Here is an 8,167-nt window from a genome sequence, read left to right as displayed (position 1 = left end):
CTAGTTGTTCTGACTCACACACATTGCTCTTTCTACGTCACTGCGAGGGACTGTATTGAAACGTGGGTGTAATAGAACCTACCCGCGCCATCCACGCAATATATGCATAACCTATAACGCACCAACCACACAAAATAGGTGACTCATCTGCAGTAGCTGGTTTCTTCCAGATGCATTGAGGTCAAATGGCAGATAAAAAAGTTTGGACACACCTACTCATTAAAGGGTTTTCTTTATTTTTACTATTTTCTAGAATAATAATGAAGACATCAAAGCTATGACAAAACACATGGAAGCAAGTAGTAGCCAAAAAAAGTGTTAAACAAATCAAAATAGATTTTAGATTTTAGATTCTTCAAAGTAGCCACCTTTGCACACTTTTGTCATTCTCTCAAGCAGCTTTATGAGGAATGCTTTTCCAACAGTCTTGAAGGAGTTCCAACATATGCTGAGCACTTGTTGGCTACTTTTCCTTCACTCTGCAGTCCAACTCATCCCAAACCATTTCAATTGGGTTGAGGCCAGGTCATCTGATGCAGCACTTCATCACTCTCCTTCTTGGTCAAATAGCCCTTACACCGCCTGGAGGTGTGTTTTGGGTCATTTTCCTGTTGAAAAAAAAATTATATTCCCACTAAGCACAAACCAGATGGAATGGCGTATCACTGCAGAATGCTGTGGTAGGCATGCTAGTTAAGTGTGCCTTGAAGTCTAAATAAATTACAGACAGTTTCACCAGAAAAGCACCCCCACACCATCACACCTCCTCCTCCAAGCCTCATAGTGGGAACCACACGTGCAGAGATCATCTGTTCACCTACTCTGCGTCTCACAAAGACATGGCGGTTGCAATCAAAAATCTCAAATTTGGACACATCATGACCAAAGGACAGATTTTCACCGGTCTAATGTTCATTTCTCGTGTTTCTTGGCCCAAGCAAGTCTCTTCTTATTATTGGTGTCCTTTAGTAGTGGTTTCTTTGCACCAACTCAACCACGAAGGCCTGATTCACGCAGTCTCCTCTGAACAGTTGATGTTGAGATGTATCTGTTACTTAAACTCTGTGAAGCATTTATTTGTGCTGCAATCTGAGGTGCAGTTAACTATACTGAACTTATCTTCTGCAGGAGAGGTAACTCTGGGTCTTCCTTTCCTGTGGCGGTCCTCATGAGAGCCAATTTCATCATAGCGCTTGATAGTTTTTGCAACTGCACTTGAAGAAACTTTCAAAGTTCTTTAAATGTTCCATATTGACTGACCTTCATGTCTTAATATAATGATGGACTGTTGTTTCTCTCTGCTTATTTGAGCTGTTCTTGACATAATATGGACTTAGTCTTTTACCAAATAGGGCTATCTTCTGTGTACCACCCCTACCTTGTCACAACACAACTGATTGGCTCAAAGGAAGGAAGGAAATTCAACAAATTAACTTTTAACGAGGCACACCTGTTCATTGAAATGCATTCCAGGTGACTACCTTATAAAGCTGGATGAGAGAATGCCAAGAATGTGCAAAGCTGTCATCAATGCAAAGGGTGGCTACTTGGAAGAATCTCAAATATAAAATGTATTTTGATTTCTTTAACATTTTTGGTTACTACATGATTCCAAGAGTGTTGTGAATACTGGAGTTAACCTTTCTGATTATAACCTTTTTCGGCAAGACAGATCTTCCAAAGGTGGGGTAGTGGAAATCTTTACCAAGGAACACCTTCAGTGCTCGGTTGTCTCCACCAAGTCTGTCCTCAAACAATTTGATTTGCTGGTTTTAAGCATTAAACTTTCAAATAGCTCTTTGTTGACTGTTGCTTTGTGCTATCGTCCTCCATCTGCACCGGCCTGTACCCTACCTGCCCTGAGCTCTCTCCTGGCCCCTTACACTAAGTCTGAATTTGTCCTGCTAGGTGACCTAAACTGGGACTCCTAAAGCAATGGGACTCCCTAAATCTTTCTCAGATTATTACCAATCCCACAAGGTATGACTCCAAACACCCAGAAAAGGCTACTCTCCTTGACGTTATCCTCACAAATAATCCTGATGTTTTCTGTAATGACCTTAGTGATCACTGTTTTACAGCCTGTGTTCATAATGGCTGCTCAGTGAAACGACCTGTCCTGATTTTTCATAGACGCTTGCTAAAAAAGCTTTAATGAGCAAGCCTTCCTTCATGAACTGGCCTCTGTAACATGGTATAGAATCAGCTTGATCCCCTCTGTCAAAGGTGCTTGGACCTTCTTTTTTGATATTTTCTGTGGTATTGTTTACAAACACGGCCCCATAAACAAAATTAGAATTAAAAACAGGTTCAGCCCCTGGTTTGACCGTAATCTGGCAGAGTTACTCCACCTCCAGAATTGCATTTGGCGAAAAGCTCGGCACCAGCATACTCAGGCTGAGTGGCTCTTGTTCAGGCAAATGAGAAATAAGTGCACTCAGGCTATCCGGAAGGCCAAAGTTAGTTACTTTAAGGAGCAGTTCTCTCTCTGTGGGTCTAACCCCAAGAAGTTCTGGATAACGGTTAAAGACCTGGAGAATAAACCCTCCTCTTCACAGCTGCTCATGTCCCTTAATGTTGATGATGTGGTTGTTACTGATGAGAAGCACATGGCTGAGCTCTTTAATCACCACTTCATTAAGTCAGGAATCCTATTTGACTCAGCCATGCCTCCTTGCCTGTCCAACATTTCCTCATCTCCCACCCCTTCTAACGCAACTAGCCCCGACGCTTCTCCCTCTTTTTCCCCTGCCCCGCTACAAAGTTTCTCCCTGCTGGCGGTTACTGAGTCCGAGGTGCTAAAAGAGCTCCTTAAACTTAACCCCAAAAACCATCAGATGGTTTAGACCCTTGGTTCTTTAAGGTTGCTTCCCCTATCATTGCCAAGCCTTTCTCTGACCTTTTTAACCTGTCTCTCCTCTCTGGGGAGGTTCCCATTGCTTGAAAGGCAGCCACGGTTGATCATTTATTTAAAGGGGGAGATCAAGCTGATCTTAACTGCCTATTTCTATTTTGCCCTGTTTATCAAAAGTGTCTAAAAAACTTGTCAATAATAAACTGACTGGCTTTCTTGATGTCTATAGTATTCTCTCTGGTATGCAATCTGGTTTCCGCTCAGGTTATGGATGTGTCACTGCAACCTTAAAGGTCCTCAATGATGTCACCATTTCCCTTGATTCTAAGCAATGTTGTGCTGTTATTTTTATTGACTCAGCCAAAGCTTTTGATACAGTAGACCATTCCATTCTTGTGGGCCGGCTAAGGAGTATTGGTGTCTCTGAGGGGTCTTTGACCTGGTTTGCTAACTACCTCTCTTAAAGAGTGCAGTGTATAAAGGCAGACCATCTGCTGTCTCTGCCACTGCATGTCACCAAGGGAGTATCCCAAGGCTCAATCCTAGGCCCCACGCTCTTCTAAATTTACATAAACAACATAGCTCAGGCAGTAGGAAGCTCTCTTATTCATTTATATGCAGATGATACAGTCTTATACTCAGCTGGCCCTTCCCAAGATTTTGTGTTAAACGCTCTACAACAAAGCTTTCTTAGTGCCCAACAAGCTTTCTCTACCCTTAACCTTGTTCTGAACACCTCCAAAACAAAGGTCATGTGGTTTGGTAAGAAGAATGCCCCTCTCCCTACAGGTGTGATTACTACCTCTGAGGGTTCAAAGCTTGGGGTAGTCACCTCATACAAGTACATGGGAGTATGGCTAGACGGTACACTGTCCTTCTCTCAGCACATATCAAAGCTGTAGGCTAAAGTTAAATCTAGACTTGGTTTCCTCTATCGTAATCGCTCCTTATTCACCCCAGCTACCAAACTAAACCTGGTTCAGATGACCATTACTGCACTCTATATTCCTCTGTAAACTGGTCAACTCTGTATACCCGTCGCAAGACCCACTGGTTGATGCTTATTTATAAAACCCTCACTCCCTCCTATCTGAGATATCTACTGCAGCCCTCATCCTCCACATACAACACGTTTTGCCAGTCACATTCTATTAAAAAAAACAAAGCTCACACATCCCTGGGTTGCTCGTCTTTTCAGTTCGCTGCAGCTAGCGACTGGAACGAGCTGCAACAAACACTCAAACTGGACAATTTTATCTCAATCTCTTCATTCGAAGACTCAATCATGGACACTCTTACTGACACTTGTGGCTGCTTTATGTGATGTATTGTTGTCTCTACCTTCTTGCCCTTTGTGCTGTTGTCTGTGCCCAATAATGTTTGTACCATGTTTTATTCTGCTACCATGTTGTGCTGCTACCATGCTGTGTTGTCATCTGTTGCTATGTTGTTGTCTTAGGTCTCTCTTTATTTAGTGATGTGTTGTCTCTCTTGTCATGTGTGTTTTGTCCTATAGTATATATATATTCTTTTAATATTTTGAATCCCAGCCCCCATCCCCTTAGGAGGCCTTTTGCCAGTTAACCCACTGTTCCCCGGTAGGCCGACATTGTAAATAAGAAGTTGTTCTTAACTGATTTGCCTAGTTAAATAAATGTGTTATTTCATAGTTTTGATTTCTTAGCTATTATTCTACAATGTAGAAAATAGTCAAAATTAAGAAAAACCCTGGAATGAGTTAGTGGGACTGGTACTGTATATAATATATTTTCCCCAATTTTTTGTTCATTTTTTTCCATCCACTCCAGATACACATTTACACGAACAAAAACTTACAGAGACACACACAAACAATGACTACATGTCATCTACCCCCGCACGCTCACACCCCTATCCCTAGTGCCTGCATTGTTGTTTGCCACTTAGTCCTAAATTGAACCAATTAGTTTTTCTCGGTCACCCATGCTATTTCAATATTTCAATATTCCAGTGACTTGCAAAAGTATTCACCCCCCTTGGCATTTTTCCTATTTTGTTGCCTTACAACCTGGAATTAAAATGGATTTTTGGGGGGTTTGTATCATTTGATTTACACAACATGCCTATCACTTTGAAGATGCAAAATATTTTTTTACTGTGAAACAAACAAGGAATAAAACTAAAAAACTGAAATCTTGAGCATGCATAACTATTCACCCCCCCAAAGTCAATACTTTGTATAGCCACCTTTAGCTTCATGGGGTATGTCTCTATAAGCTTGGCACATCTAGCCACTGGGATTTTTGCCCATTCTTCAAGGCAAGACTGCTCCAGCTCTAGCTCCTCCAGCTCCGCTGGTGTACAGCAATCTTTAAGTCATACCACAGATTCTCAATTGGATTGAGGTCTGAGCTTTGACTAGGCCATTCCAAGACATTTAAATGTTTTCCGTTAAACCACTCGAGTGTTGCTTTAGCAGTATGCTTAGGGTCCTGCTGGAAGGTGAACCTCCGTCCCAGTCTCAAATCTCTGGAAGACTGAAACAGGTTTCCCTCAAGAATTTCCCTGTATTTAGTGCCATCCATCATTCCTTAAATTCTGACCAGTTTCCCAGTCCCTGCCAATGAAAAACATCCCCACAGCATGATGCTGCCACCACCATGCTTCACTGTGGGGATGGTGTTCTCAGGGTAATGTGAGATGTTGGGTTTGCACCAGACATAGCGTTTTCCTTGATGGCCAAAAAACTAAATTGTAGTCTCATCTGACCAGAGTACCTTCTTCCATATGTTTGGGGAGTATCCCACATGCCTTTTGGCGAACACCATTTTTTTTTTAAGCAATGGATTTTTCTGGCCACTCTTCTGTAAAGCCCAGCTCTGTGGAGTGTATGGCTTAAGGTGGTCCTATGGACAGATACTCCAATCTCTGCTGTGGAGCTTTGCAGCTCCTTCAGGGTTATCTTTGGTCTCTTTGTTGCCTCTCTGATTAATGCCCTCCTTGCCTGGTCCATGAGTTTTGGTGGGCGGCCCTCTCTTGGCAGGTTTGTTGTGGTGCCATATTCTTTCCATTTTTTAATAATGGATTTAATGGAGCTCTGTGGGATGTTCAAAGTTTCAGATATTTTTTTATAACCGAACCCTGATCTGTACTTCTCCACAACTTTGTCCCTGACCTGTTTGGAGAGCTCCTTGGTCTTCATGGTGCTGCTTGCTTAGTGGTGTTGCAGACTCTGGGGCCTTTCAGAACAGGTATATATATACTGAGATCATATGACAGATCATGTGGCACTTAGATTGCACACAGGTGGACTTTATTTAACTAATTGTGTGACTTCTGAAGGTAATTGGTTGCACTAGATCTTATTTAGGGGCTTCATAGCAAAGGGGGTGAATACATATGCACACACCACTTTTCAGTTAGTTTTTTATTTTTATTTTTTGAAACAAGTATTTTTTTTTCATTTCACTTCACCAATTTGGACTATTTTGTGTATGTCCATTACATGAAATCCAAATAAAAATCGATTTAAATTACAGGTTGTAATGCATCAAAATAGAAAAAACGCCAAGGGGGATGAACACTTTTGCAAGGCACTGTAAATCATAGATTTTTCCACTGTGTTAATGATGACAGATTGATTTCCAAGTTTTTAGTATACATTTTTTCAAGATAAGTGATGAAAAGAGAATCGCCAGCCCATTGAGTATCTCACTACACCCCCATATGCCATGCTTGAAATATGTAGACAGATGGATTAAAAGTAAGTTTACATTGAAATACTTCTGACAACCAACTTTCTATCTCCGCCCACAACCTCCGGACTTTCTAGATTTACCAGAAAGCATGGATTGTTGAGTCATTATTAGTTTAAACTTAAGACATGACTCTGGCGTTGTGCTGTAGAATTTGTGAATTTTGTCTCTTGTATAATAAATTCTATACATTAGTTTATACAGTACATTTTTGTTAACTGTAATTTTGTTAGTTATGCTCCAACTTTCCCTCCATCTTGTGCCAACTTCAGTTCTTTTTGTGTATTTTTTAGCAGAATTTAATGGTAGCCCTTTACCTTCTGTAAAGGGTTTGTGAAGGGTCTGTAGGACTATGTCGTAAATGTTAACATTTTATTTTAAAAATAGTTTATAAATCATGAATAATGTGATATGATTGTAGAGAGCACATACAATGACTGATAAATTCCAGGTAAACAGATATAATCAGAGAAAGAAATGTTAATTTTACATGTGGAGGCTTTTCTTTGAATAGTTACAGATTGGAAAACCATTGGTAAAAATGCAACAACTAATGGTTGGGCAATGATCACCCACCTTGCATATTGTTGCCCTAGTTACAGATTCCTAGTGGATTGAATATTTACCAGATTAATATAAACACAGCCCCAATCAGTCTCAACCACCACCACCACAACAGCTCTTGCAGCATTGAGGCTGGCCATAGATGGGTCATCATGGGTTTTTGTGTTTCACATCCTGTTGTCCTGCCTTTTCTTACCCCTTCATCTTCACATATCAGTTGGGAAGGCAGGCCCGTGGCAGACGAAAACAAAAAGCCCCGACGGCCTGTGCAGACCTATCTCTTTCTCTGCCTGGCAAGAACACAAATAAGACCCATGGAGAGTTGACAGAGAGGCAAAGGGTTGGTGGTTATTGCCAAATATTATATAAAGGAGGTCTTAGGATGAAATGTACTATTTCACTGAAACACTACTGAGACCAAGAGTAAAGACTCACTTTGTCCAGTGTCCACGGCTGCCATCATCATGTCCAAGATCATCTGTGTCTCTCCTTCTGGTCGTCATGGTCTCCATTTGACGCGACAGCGCAGGTACAATACAGTATGCAGTATATTATATGTGAGTTTGCAATACACTTTCTGCATTACATAGGTAAGTCTTTCACGCCTGCATGTTGTCAGTTCTGTAGATTTATGACACCTGAACATCACAAGGTCAATGACTAACCGATGTTAAACAGTGAATGTACTTCACACCTTTTGAATGGACTGTTGCGTCCTCAGGGGTTGATCAGTAACGCATTGTTGCAGCATTTCAACATTTATGACAAGATGGGAACAATGATTAAGTTAACTCGTCTCCGTTCTGTGTATAGTCTCTTCTGCCAAATGGTCTGTGAGGGACATGGTCCGTAAGTGTCGGTGCAAAGGTGAGCATGCCTATTTAGTAAGTGCTGTAAATTATAAATGCCAATGAAGCCATATTCATTGTATTTGTTGACTATAAAGCAGTTGCTGTAAGGTAACACCACTGCCTAGTTAAACTTAAACTTGAACTGGAACTGGAACTGGAACTCC

At 41.2% G+C, this 8,167-nt stretch overlaps 1 long non-coding RNA gene across 1 annotated transcript; it reads right to left on the bottom strand.

The window, feature by feature from the left end:
- Window positions 1-6,946: 6,946 nt before the first annotated feature.
- On the bottom strand, window positions 6,947-7,765 carry LOC115197911 (uncharacterized). Its single transcript, XR_003879106.1, has 2 exons — window positions 7,588-7,765; window positions 6,947-7,442 (listed from the first exon to the last, which is right to left on the bottom strand). It is a non-coding gene; the product is annotated as an uncharacterized LOC115197911 (long non-coding RNA).
- Between the last annotated feature and the right edge of the window lie 402 nt (window positions 7,766-8,167).

The sequence above is a fragment of the Salmo trutta genome, chromosome 8 (genome assembly GCF_901001165.1).
Source record: "Salmo trutta chromosome 8, fSalTru1.1, whole genome shotgun sequence".
NCBI lineage: Eukaryota > Metazoa > Chordata > Actinopteri > Salmoniformes > Salmonidae > Salmo > Salmo trutta.
Note: the sequence above shows the minus strand (reverse complement) of the source record. Positions and strands in the feature narration are given on the sequence as shown.